Source organism: Salmo salar, chromosome 16 (assembly GCF_965601325.2).
Source record: "Salmo salar chromosome 16, fSalSal1, whole genome shotgun sequence".
NCBI lineage: Eukaryota > Metazoa > Chordata > Actinopteri > Salmoniformes > Salmonidae > Salmo > Salmo salar.
The window spans coordinates 86,353,882-86,365,000 of NC_138306.1; the positions used below are offsets into that span (position 1 = coordinate 86,353,882).

An 11,119-nucleotide genomic window follows, 5' to 3' on the forward strand; every position below is an offset into this window, starting at 1 on the left:
ACACAACAGTTAGTGTTACTGTCCTGGTTATAACACACATGACCAACACAACAGTTAGTGTTACTGTCCTGGTTATAACAACATGACCAACACAACAGTTAGTGTTACTGTCCTGGTTATAACAACATGACCAACACAACAGTTAGTGTTACTGTCCTGGATATAACACACATGACCAACACAACAGTTAGTGTTACTGTCCTGGTTATAACAACATGACCAACACAACAGTTAGTGTTACTGTCCTGGTTATAACACACATGACCAACACAACAGTTAGTGTTACTGTCCTGGTTATAACACACATGACCAACACAACAGTTAGTGTTACTGTCCTGGTTATAACACACATGACCAACACAACAGTTAGTGTTACTGTCCTGGTTATAACAACATGACCAATACAACAGTTAGTGTTACTGTCCTGGTTATAACACACATGACCAATACAACAGTTAGTGTTACTGCCCTGGTTATAACACACATGACCAACACAACAGTTAGTGTTACTGTCCTGGTTATAACAACATGACCAACACAACAGTTAGTGTTACTGTCCTGGTTATAACACACATGACCAACACAACAGTTAGTGTTACTGTCCTGGTTATAACAACATGACCAACACAACAGTTAGTGTTACTGTCCTGGTTATAACACACATGACCAACACAACAGTTAGTGTTACTGTCCTGGTTATAACAACATGACCAACACAACAGTTAGTGTTACTGTCCTGGTTATAACAACATGACCAACACAACAGTTAGTGTTACTGTCCTGGTTATAACACACATGACCAACACAACAGTTAGTGTTACTGTCCTGGTTATAACAACATGACCAACACAACAGTTAGTGTTACTGTCCTGGTTATAACAACATGACCAACACAACAGTTAGTGTTACTGTCCTGGTTATAACAACATGACCAACACAACAGTTAGTGTTACTGTCCTGGTTATAACACACATGACCAACACAACAGTTAGTGTTACTGCCCTGGTTATAACAACATGACCAACACAACAGTTAGTGTTACTGTCCTGGTTATAACAACATGACCAACACAACAGTTAGTGTTACTGTCCTGGTTATAACAACATGACCAACACAACAGTTAGTGTTACTGTCCTGGTTATAACAACATGACCAACACAACAGTTAGTGTTACTGTCCTGGTTATAACACACATGACCAACACAACAGTTAGTGTTACTGTCCTGGTTATAACACACATGACCAACACAACAGTTAGTGTTACTGTCCTGGTTATAACACACATGACCAACACAACAGTTAGTGTTACTGCCCTGGTTATAACACACATGACCAACACAACAGTTAGTGTTACTGTCCTGGTTATAACACACATGACCAACACAACAGTTAGTGTTACTGCCCTGGTTATAACACACATGACCAACACAACAGTTAGTGTTACTGCCCTGGTTATAACACACATGACCAACACAACAGTTAGTGTTACTGTCCTGGTTATAACACACATGACCAACACAACAGTTAGTGTTACTGCCCTGGTTATAACACACATGACCAACACAACAGTTAGTGTTACTGTCCTGGTTATAAATAACTGTAACTGTTACTGCTATTTATACCACAGCAAAAAACACACAAGCACACACCCACACCACACATGAGCGTGGACTTGTTCTCCTGACATGACCCACTCAGCCCTCCTAAAACAGCCCAGAACATGGAGCTCAATGTCAGCTACATTACTGACACGTCCTGTCTAGTCCAGAGAGGAAAACACCAACATAGGCCTTTCCTTCACCCCTTCCTGTGTACGCAGTGATCACACACAAATAGGTACACATACAAAAAAACACAAGTATCCACACACACACACACACACACACACACACACACACACACACACACACACACACACACACACACACACACACACACACACACACACACAGTCACATGCTCTTTCTTACAAGGTCATCACAGATGTAAACATTTCTATGTGAAATGTTTGAACATTCAGATAGGAGATGACTTGGCTCACTAATGGAATGTGTAAACAAATACTTGAGTCAATCTATTCCTGTCCGGTATGTTGTTGTTCCACTGGTACTGCTGGTTTTTAGCTGCTACAAGAAACAGAGAAGGGAGGTTCTGGCTCGGACAAGGCTACTTAACAAACAAGTAGCAGTCTAGGTTATTACTATGTTACAATGGAAGCATGTTACCAGGTTATTTCTTATTAAGCACCTGGACATTTATGTGTTGTAAAATAAAGGTGCCATATCACTGCAACTCTATACTACCAGCCACACCTACTGCCTTCAGGGTACTGAGATCAGGTTGTCAGACTACTGTCTTCAGGGTACTGAGATCAGGTTGGCAGACTACTGCCTTCAGGGTACTGAGATCAGGTTGGCAGACTACTGTCTTCAGAGTACTGAGATCAGGTTGGCAGACTACTGCCTTCAGGGTACTGAGATCAGGTTGTCAGACTACTGCCTTCAGGGTACTGAGATCAGGTTGTCAGACTACTGTCTTCAGGGTACTGAGATCAGGTTGGCAGACTACTGTCTTCAGAGTACTGAGATCAGGTTGGCAGACTACTGTCTTCAGAGTACTGAGATCAGGTTGTCAGACTACTGCCTTCAGGGTACTGAGATCAGGTTGTCAGGCTACTGCCTTCAGAGTACTGAGATCAGGTTGTCAGACTACTGCCTTCAGGGTACTGAGATCAGGTTGTCAGACTACTGCCTTCAGGGTACTGAGATCAGGTTGGCAGACTACTGTCTTCAGAGTACTGAGATCAGGTTGTCAGACTACTGCCTTCAGGGTACTGAGATCAGGTTATCAGACTACTGCCTTCAGGGTACTGAGATCAGGTTGTCAGACTACTGTCTTCAGGGTACTGAGATCAGGTTGTCAGACTACTGCCTTCAGGGTACTGAGATCAGGTTGTCAGACTACTGTCTTCAGGGTACTGAGATCAGGTTGTCAGACTACTGCCTTCAGGGTACTGAGATCAGGTTATCAGACTTGGCACAGAGACAGGTATGGAGGTATGTGGGTTTCCCTGACCTGTTCTGTCCTGTCACCTCAGGTCACGGTGGGGATGCTCATACAGGGTAGACTAGTGAATCTCAATTAAAAGGAGGAGGGATCAGGATTGGACCAGGATCAGAGAGAGAGAGTGATCCAGGGCCAAGAGCCTGTCTAGAGCCTAGAGGAAGAGAGGGAGAGAGAGAGAGAGAGAGAGAGAGAGAGAGAGAGAGAGAGAGAGACTAGACACAGCCAACCGTCATCCAATCAGCTTCAAGCTTCAGGCATACAGGGTTTACATTCCCTAATCACCCTGTCAGGAGATTACACTGAGAAAGGAGGGAGGGATGAAGGTAGTATGGGAGGAAGAGGAGAGAGGGAAATGGGGGAGAGAGAGTCAGAAAGAGGAGGGAGTAGGCAGCGAGAGAGAGAGAGAGAGAGAGAGAGAGAGGTGGAGAGAATAAGTGAAAGAGGGAGAGAGTGAAAGAGGGCGAGGTAGCACTGTACAGAGAGCAGAGCTCTTAAAGGGCTGGCACAGCGGAGGTGGTATTGAGATATCTGAGATGTAGCCTACAAAACCGTTTCCACATGAGGCAGAAATAGAATGGTAGAGAGCGATGCGATATGGGTGTGTTTGTGTGTGTATGAAGTGACAGGTGTCACTCCATACACAGTTTAGGTTATAGTGTAGTAATGTTAGGTTAGGTACCAGAAGATTCTCCCTCTCCTCTCCTGTCCACCCTCTGGTTTTGGATTCAACCACAGACAGGTACCATTCCTAAAATACACTGGAGTTATGTGACAATACCGTTGACTAAAGTACTAAAAACAACCCTCCTCTATTCTCTCCGCTTACAGGAAATTAGGTCATAAGTCCAAGAGAAAAGCAGAGGCAGACAGGCAGTAGACCCCAGTCACATGGGTGGTGGGTAGTGGTTAAGGTGTGTTAACAGAGCTACAGGTCAGGTGTATTAACAGAGCTACATGTCAGGTGTGTTAACAGAGCTACAGGTCAGGTGTGTTAACTGAGCTACAGGTAAGGTGTATTAACAGAGCTACAGGTAAGGTGTGTTAACAGAGCTACAGGTCAGGTGTATTAACAGAGCTACAGGTCAGGTGTATTAACAGAGCTACAGGTAAGGTGTATTAACAGAGCTACAGGTCAGGTGTATTAACAGAGCTACAGGTCAGGTGTATTAACAGAGCTACAGGTCAGGTGTATTAACAGAGCTACAGGTCAGGTGTATTAACAGAGCTACAGGTCAGGTGTATTACCAGAGCTACAGGTAAGGTGTATTAACAGAGCTACAGGTCAGGTGTATTAACAGAGCTACAGGTAAGGTGTATTAACAGAGCTACAGGTCAGGTGTATTAACAGAGCTACAGGTCAGTTGTGTTAACAGAGCTACAGGTCAGGTGTATTAACAGAGCTACAGGTGAGGAGTATTAACAGAGCTACAGGTCAGGTGTGTTAACAGAGCTATAGGTCAGGTGTGTTAACAGCTACATGTCAGGTGTGTTAACAGAGCTACAGGTCAGGTGTGTTAACAGAGCAACAGGTAAGGTGTGTTAACAGAGCTACAGGTCAGGTGTATTAACAGAGCTACAGGTCAGGTGTGTTAACAGAGCTACAGGTCAGGTGTGTTAACAGAGCTACAGGTCAGGTGTGTTAACAGAGCAACAGGTAAGGTGTGTTAACAGAGCTACAGGTCAGGTGTATTAACAGAGCTACAGGTCAGGTGTATTAACAGAGCTACAGGTCAGGTGTGTTAACAGAGCTACAGGTCAGGTGTATTAACAGAGCTACAGGTCAGGTGTATTAACAGAGCTACAGGTCAGGTGTGTTAACAAAGCTACAGGTCAGGTGTATTAACAGAGCTACAGGTCAGGTGTATTAACAGAGCTACAGGTCAGGTGTGTTAACAGAGCTATAGGTCAGGTGTGTTAACAGAGCTACATGTCAGGTGTGTTAACAGAGCTACAGGTCAGGTGTGTTAACAGAGCTACAGGTAAGGTGTGTTAACAGAGTTATAGGTAAGGTGTGTTAACAGAGCTACAGGTAAGGTGTGTTAACAGAGCTACAGGTAAGGTGTGTTAGCAGAGCTACAGGTAAGGTGTGTTAGCAGAGTTATAGGTAAGGTGTATTAACAGAGCTACAGGTCAGGTGTATTAACAGAGCTACATGCAAGGTGTATTAACAGAGCTACAGGTCAGGTGTATTAACAGAGCTACAGGTCAGGTGTATTAACAGAGCTACAGGTCAGGTGTGTTAATAGAGCTACAGGTAAGGTGTGTTAACAGAGCTACAGGTAAAGTGTATTAACAGAGCTACAGGTAAGGTGTGTTAACAGAGCTACATGTCAGGTGTATTAACAGAGCTACAGGTAAGGTGTATTAACAGAGCTACAGGGTGATCCATGGAGTCACTGTGTTTAGGGACAGTGAATGTAAGAGGCAAAGTGGACAGCCTGTGTGGAACGGAATGACTGGTATTATATTCAGTTGGTCAACAACAACACAGATACCATACAACCTAAATGGCATCCTATTCCCTATATAGTGCACTACTTTTGACCAGAGCCTTATGGGCGCTGGTCAAAAGTAGTGCACTACATTGGAAATAGGGTGCCGTTTGGCCATAGAGTTCGGAAGTTCCTGGCCAGTGGCACAGGATGGAATGTTATGGGCAGGGCTCTGGGCTGTGGACAGGAAGCTATCTGCAGTGTGTGTATGTGTGTGTGTGTTGCCTAGGCTACATATTGTTCTCCATCACACACCACCAGTTATTTCTGGACTCCCAGTCAGCCCCTGTAAGGTCTCATGTACATAATGTCCAGTGAAATGTCCAGTTCTAATCCTATGAAGGACATGACTAGGCCAATACAAGACAGAGCCTACCATTAGTTTAGAAAAGAAAATACATTCACATAGTTTGGCCATGAGCGCCCACTCAAAAACATATAGGTCCGTGACTCCCCTGGCGAGCCCCACTGTCCTGTGTGATCCTCTATGATCTCAGTAAACTGGTTCACACACACACACACACACACACACACACACACACACACACACACACACACACACACACACAGCCAGATGTTGCACAGAAGTAGTTCATGTTTAACTCTATTACTGTGGTGTCTGTGAGTTAAGGCCGTATTGAGCCAATTAGAGAGATGAATCCCAGGCCCTGCTGTTATTGACTTAAAGAAACCAGGCTGGTTCTGACCGCACCATTACTCATGAAACACCCATATTGCAATCGTTTTCTATCTGTTCATACTTATACATAGAGAAATAAGGGATTTATTCTGTTTATTATATTATGTTCCCTCAGAAACCTATTATAGGCTGTCACAACAACTAGTTAGTGGGCCGCTGCCAAGTAGGCTATATATGATGCATTGTCATATATCAACATGACATTACACAAGTCACTAAATACCTGACACAAACCGTCACGGGCACCAGCAGTTCTACACTACTAGACCACAGGCCTATCATTTAAAACCCGTTAAACGATTCAATTGTTGTTATTATGGGCTTCAACTCATTTCTTGAATAATATAAATATCCCACATATGTGAAGTGTATTATCGCCCACTCTAGCCTGGATACCCAAACGTGTTCGCTGTCAACCTGTCACAAGTACCATCACTTTCCGTGTCAGCCCAGCTCGCGAGTTCCCGGGATGAAAACAATAACAGCAAATCCCTGCGAAAACCCAGTACCCATTATGTAAGCACACCTCACTTACCGTCAAAATAACGTGGAACACCGTACCGTAATCGACACGGCAAGCCCTCTTTCCCGTGTTCTTATTTACGGTGAATGTTATGTACTATAACCAAGTAGCAGTAGCTAGCTACATATTTATTTCCCGACGTCTGATCATGGACGACAGATCCGCATGGGCCGTGCCCCACCGACGGTCTGTGGACTCCCAGCCGTGTTCCAGCGCTCTTTCGCGGCGGCACTGTGTCGCTCGCTTCCGCTCCCCTTCCAGTCTCCCGTCTGTCAAATGTGAGCCGTAAAATCTGGTTCTCGATCCGAGGTTGCGATATGTCATCTGTTAGATTTCATAGCATTGGTGGATAAACTCCGTTAGTTTCTACCGAACCGTTACTTGACGTGCCAGTCGCAGTAAAGAAAGCGCTCCTCTTTTCTTAATTATTTAGAAGACCCCATATCCGCTGCACTGTTTCCGCTCCTGTGGCAGCAACAGTGAATACGTTCGTATTTTCGTAGCATCTCTCCTTGGTGACAGGTCGGAACGGTGCCAGCATACCGAGATATTAACAATACTTTTCCAAAAGTCAACCCTTGAATCGCGTTGAGGAACTTTCTAAAAGGCTATATCTGGTAAACCGTGCGCTAGCTGGCGCGGCATAACGTTGTTTGGACCAGCGGCATCAGCCAGTATACGAGCCTAGTGGATGAAAGTAGACTAGATGTATCACTAGCACTATGAGGAAGCAGGGACAAGATGTTAGCAGATGGTAGAGAGATGGACGGAGGGATTTGGTCAAGCTCACTTTTATAATCCCTGTAGCAAAACAAAGAAGACAGTCAGATGTTTTTCCAACAATATCAGCATCTGGGTCAGATAAAAGAAAATGCACCACAAATGGTTAATAAACTGATTTTTATTTCTTATTTCAATGTATTCAAATACATTTTTCTACAAAATCTATGTACACAAATTAGAGTAAACATAAGGTGTTGTTGACAACAATATATACAAAACATGTTTACATCTTTAGACAGTTTTTTTTAGCATGGCTGTGGAACAGGGAGTGACCCCTGGATACATCTAGTATTCCTATGGTATATAGGACTTCCTATACATCATACAGTGTAATAGTATTCCTATGGTATATAGGACTTCCTATACATCATACAGTGTAATAGTATTCCTATGGTATATAGGACTTCCTATACATCATACAGTGTAATAGTATTCCTATGGTATATAGGACTTCCTATACATCATACAGTGTAATAGTATTCCTATGGTATATAGGACTTCCTATACATCATACAGTGTAATATTATTCCTATGGTATATAGGACTTCCTATACATCATACAGTGTAATAGTATTCCTATGGTATATAGGACTTCCTATACATCATACAGTGTAATATTATTCCTATGGTATATAGGACTTCCTATACATCATACAGTGTAATAGTATTCCTATGGTATATAGGACTTCCTATACATCATACAGTGTAATAGTATTCCTATGGTATAGGTCAGGACATCATATGACATCACAGTGTTTCCCCTATATTCATTAAGCAGTGGCAGCCCACCGCTGCTCAATCGTTGCTGCCACTCCCCCCCCCCCCCCAAAAAAAAAAAACATACATATTTTTTTCTATGTAGAAAAGCTAATGGAGGGATAGATTTTTTAATAAGCTTATCTTTGAGAACAAAAAAATATAATCACCAAAATAAAAACTAGAGTCAGGGAGAATCAAAAATTCCCCAAATATCATGTCATGGGGCCCCACATTGATTTTGTTATAACGCTTGAGTCATTCAGATAGCATAAGAACACGGCATAAGCCACGGCAAAATGTGCAGAATTGCAGGACATTTGTTTTTAAAGTGAGCATTTTTCTCTTAGCACCATGACAAAATGTGTAGATTTGCAGGAAAATAGCTTTAAAACTAACATTTTCTCTGCCCTATGGCAAAATGTGTAGAATTGCAGAAAATTTGCTTCAAAACACCAAAATGTCTCTGCTCATTTTCGGTCAGAGACCGTGCCATTGGCCACACCAACTACACTAACTTCGTCATCGTTGCTGAAAAAAATATTTGGGGAAATACTATCTTATACCATCAATGTCGTCTCATAATACACATCACATAGGCCGTTATACCATGCAGTATAGAGGACCTGATAGGTCATTATACAGTTCAGTATAGAGGACCTGATAGATCATTATACAGTTCAGTATAGAGGACCTGATAGATCATTATACAGTTCAGTATAGAGGACCTGATAGATCATTATACAGTTCAGTATAGAGGACCTGATAGGTCATTATACAGTTCAGTATAGAGGACCTGATAGATCATTATACAGTTCAGTATAGAGGACCTGATAGGTCATTATACAGTTCAGTATAGAGGACCTGATAGGTCATTATACAGTTCAGTATAGAGGACCTGATAGGTCATTATACAGGTCAGTATAGAGGACCTGATAGGTCATTATACAGTTCAGTATAGAGGACCTGATAGGTCATTATACAGTTCAGTATAGAGGACCTGATAGGTCATTATACAGGTCAGTATAGGAGGACCTGATAGGTCATTATACAGGTCAGTATAGGAGGACCTGATAGGCTGTTACACCGTGCAGTATAGGAGGACCTGATAGGCCGTTATACAGGTCAGTATAGGAGGACCTGATAGGCTGTTACACCTTGCAGTATAGGAGGACCTGATAGGTCGTTATACAGGTCAGTATAGAGGACCTGATAGGCCGTTATACAGGTCAGTATAGGAGGACCTGATAGGCTGTTACACCGTGCAGTAAGTGTTGATGAGGTGTCGTACCATCTCAGTGTTTCCACTGGCCTGGTAGATGATTGACAGGTTGAAGGCTATCTCTCTACGCAGGTCAACCTGGTCAGCCTCAATACCCTGTAGGAGAGAGATGAGGAAGAGATGAGATGTCTGTGTCTGTAGTATATACCTCTAATGTAAGAGGAGGGAAGCTGAGAGCCTTGTGGTAATAGTGAATGGAGAGGTGTATCTGTAGTATATACCTCTAGTGTTAGAGGAGGGAAGCTGAGAGCCTTGTGGTAATAGTGAATGGAGAGGTGTATCTGTAGTATATACCTCTAGTGTAAGAGGAGGGAAGCTGAGAGCCTTGTGGTAATAGTGAATGGAGAGGTGTATCTGTAGTATATACCTCTAGTGTAAGAGGAGGGAAGCTGAGAGCCTTGTGGTAATAGTGAATGGAGAGGTGTATCTGTAGTATATACCTCTAGTGTAAGAGGAGGGAAGCTGAGAGCCTTGTGGTAATAGTGAATGGAGAGGTGTATCTGTAGTATATACCTCTAGTGTAAGAGGAGGGAAGCTGAGAGCCTTGTGGTAATAGTGAATGGAGAGGTGTATCTGTAGTATATACCTCTAGTGTTAGAGGAGGGAAGCTGAGAGCCTTGTGGTAATAGTGAATGGAGAGGTGTATCTGTAGTATATACCTCTAGTGTTAGAGGAGGGAAGCTGAGAGCCTTGTGGTAATAGTGAATGGAGAGGTGTATCTGTAGTATATACCTCTAGTGTTAGAGGAGGGAAGCTGAGAGCCTTGTGGTAATAGTGAATGGAGAGGTGTATCTGTAGTATATACCTCCTAGTGTTAGAGGAGGGAAGCTGAGAGCCTTGTGGTAATAGTGAATGGAGAGGTGTATCTGTAGTATATACCTCTAGTGTAAGAGGAGGGAAGCTGAGAGCCTTGTGGTAATAGTGAATGGAGAGGTGTATCTGTAGTATAATCAGTTGAAGTCAGAAGTTTACATAAACTGAGTTTAAATGTATTTGGCTAAAGTGTTTCACAATTCCTGACATTTAATCCTAGTAAGAATTCCCTGTCTTAGGTCAGTTAGGATCACCACTTTATTTTAAGAATGTGAAATGTCAGAATAATAGTAGAGAGAATGATTTATTTCAGCTTTTATTTCTTTCATCACATTCCCACTGGGTCAGAAGTTTACATATACTAATTGAGTGTTCAGTAGCATTGCCTTTAAATTGTTTAACTTGGGTCAAATGTTTCAGGTAGCCTTCCACAAGCTTCCCACAATAAGCTGGGTGAATTTTGGCTCATTCCTCCTGACAGAGCTGGTGTAACTGAGTCAGGTTTGTAGGCCTTCTTGCTCGCACACGCTTTCAGTTCTGCCCACAAATTGTCTACAGGATTGAGGTCAGGGCTTTGTGATGGACACTCCAATACCTTGACTTTGTTGTCCTTAAGCCATTTTGCCACAACTTTGGAAGTATGCTTGGGGTCATTGTCCATTTGGAAGACCCATTTGCAACCAAGCTTTAACTTCCTGACTGAT

The 11,119-nt window shown here is 42.9% G+C and overlaps 1 protein-coding gene and 1 long non-coding RNA gene across 2 annotated transcripts in view; both read right to left on the reverse strand.

Annotated features, from left to right (window-relative positions):
* LOC106574939 (E3 ubiquitin-protein ligase HECW2) overlaps positions 1-7,475 on the reverse strand; it is a 352,817-nt gene extending 345,342 nt beyond the window's left edge. The window contains exon 1 of the mRNA XM_082963122.1: positions 6,794-7,475. The gene's annotated coding sequence lies outside the window, so the exon portion shown is untranslated. The remainder of the gene's footprint in view (positions 1-6,793) is intronic.
* Positions 7,476-7,667: 192 nt separating this feature from the next.
* Positions 7,668-10,386, reverse strand: LOC145861159 (uncharacterized). Its single transcript, XR_014381019.1, has 2 exons — positions 9,824-10,386; positions 7,668-9,698 (listed from the first exon to the last, which is right to left on the reverse strand). It is a non-coding gene; the product is annotated as an uncharacterized LOC145861159 (long non-coding RNA).
* Between the last annotated feature and the right edge of the window lie 733 nt (positions 10,387-11,119).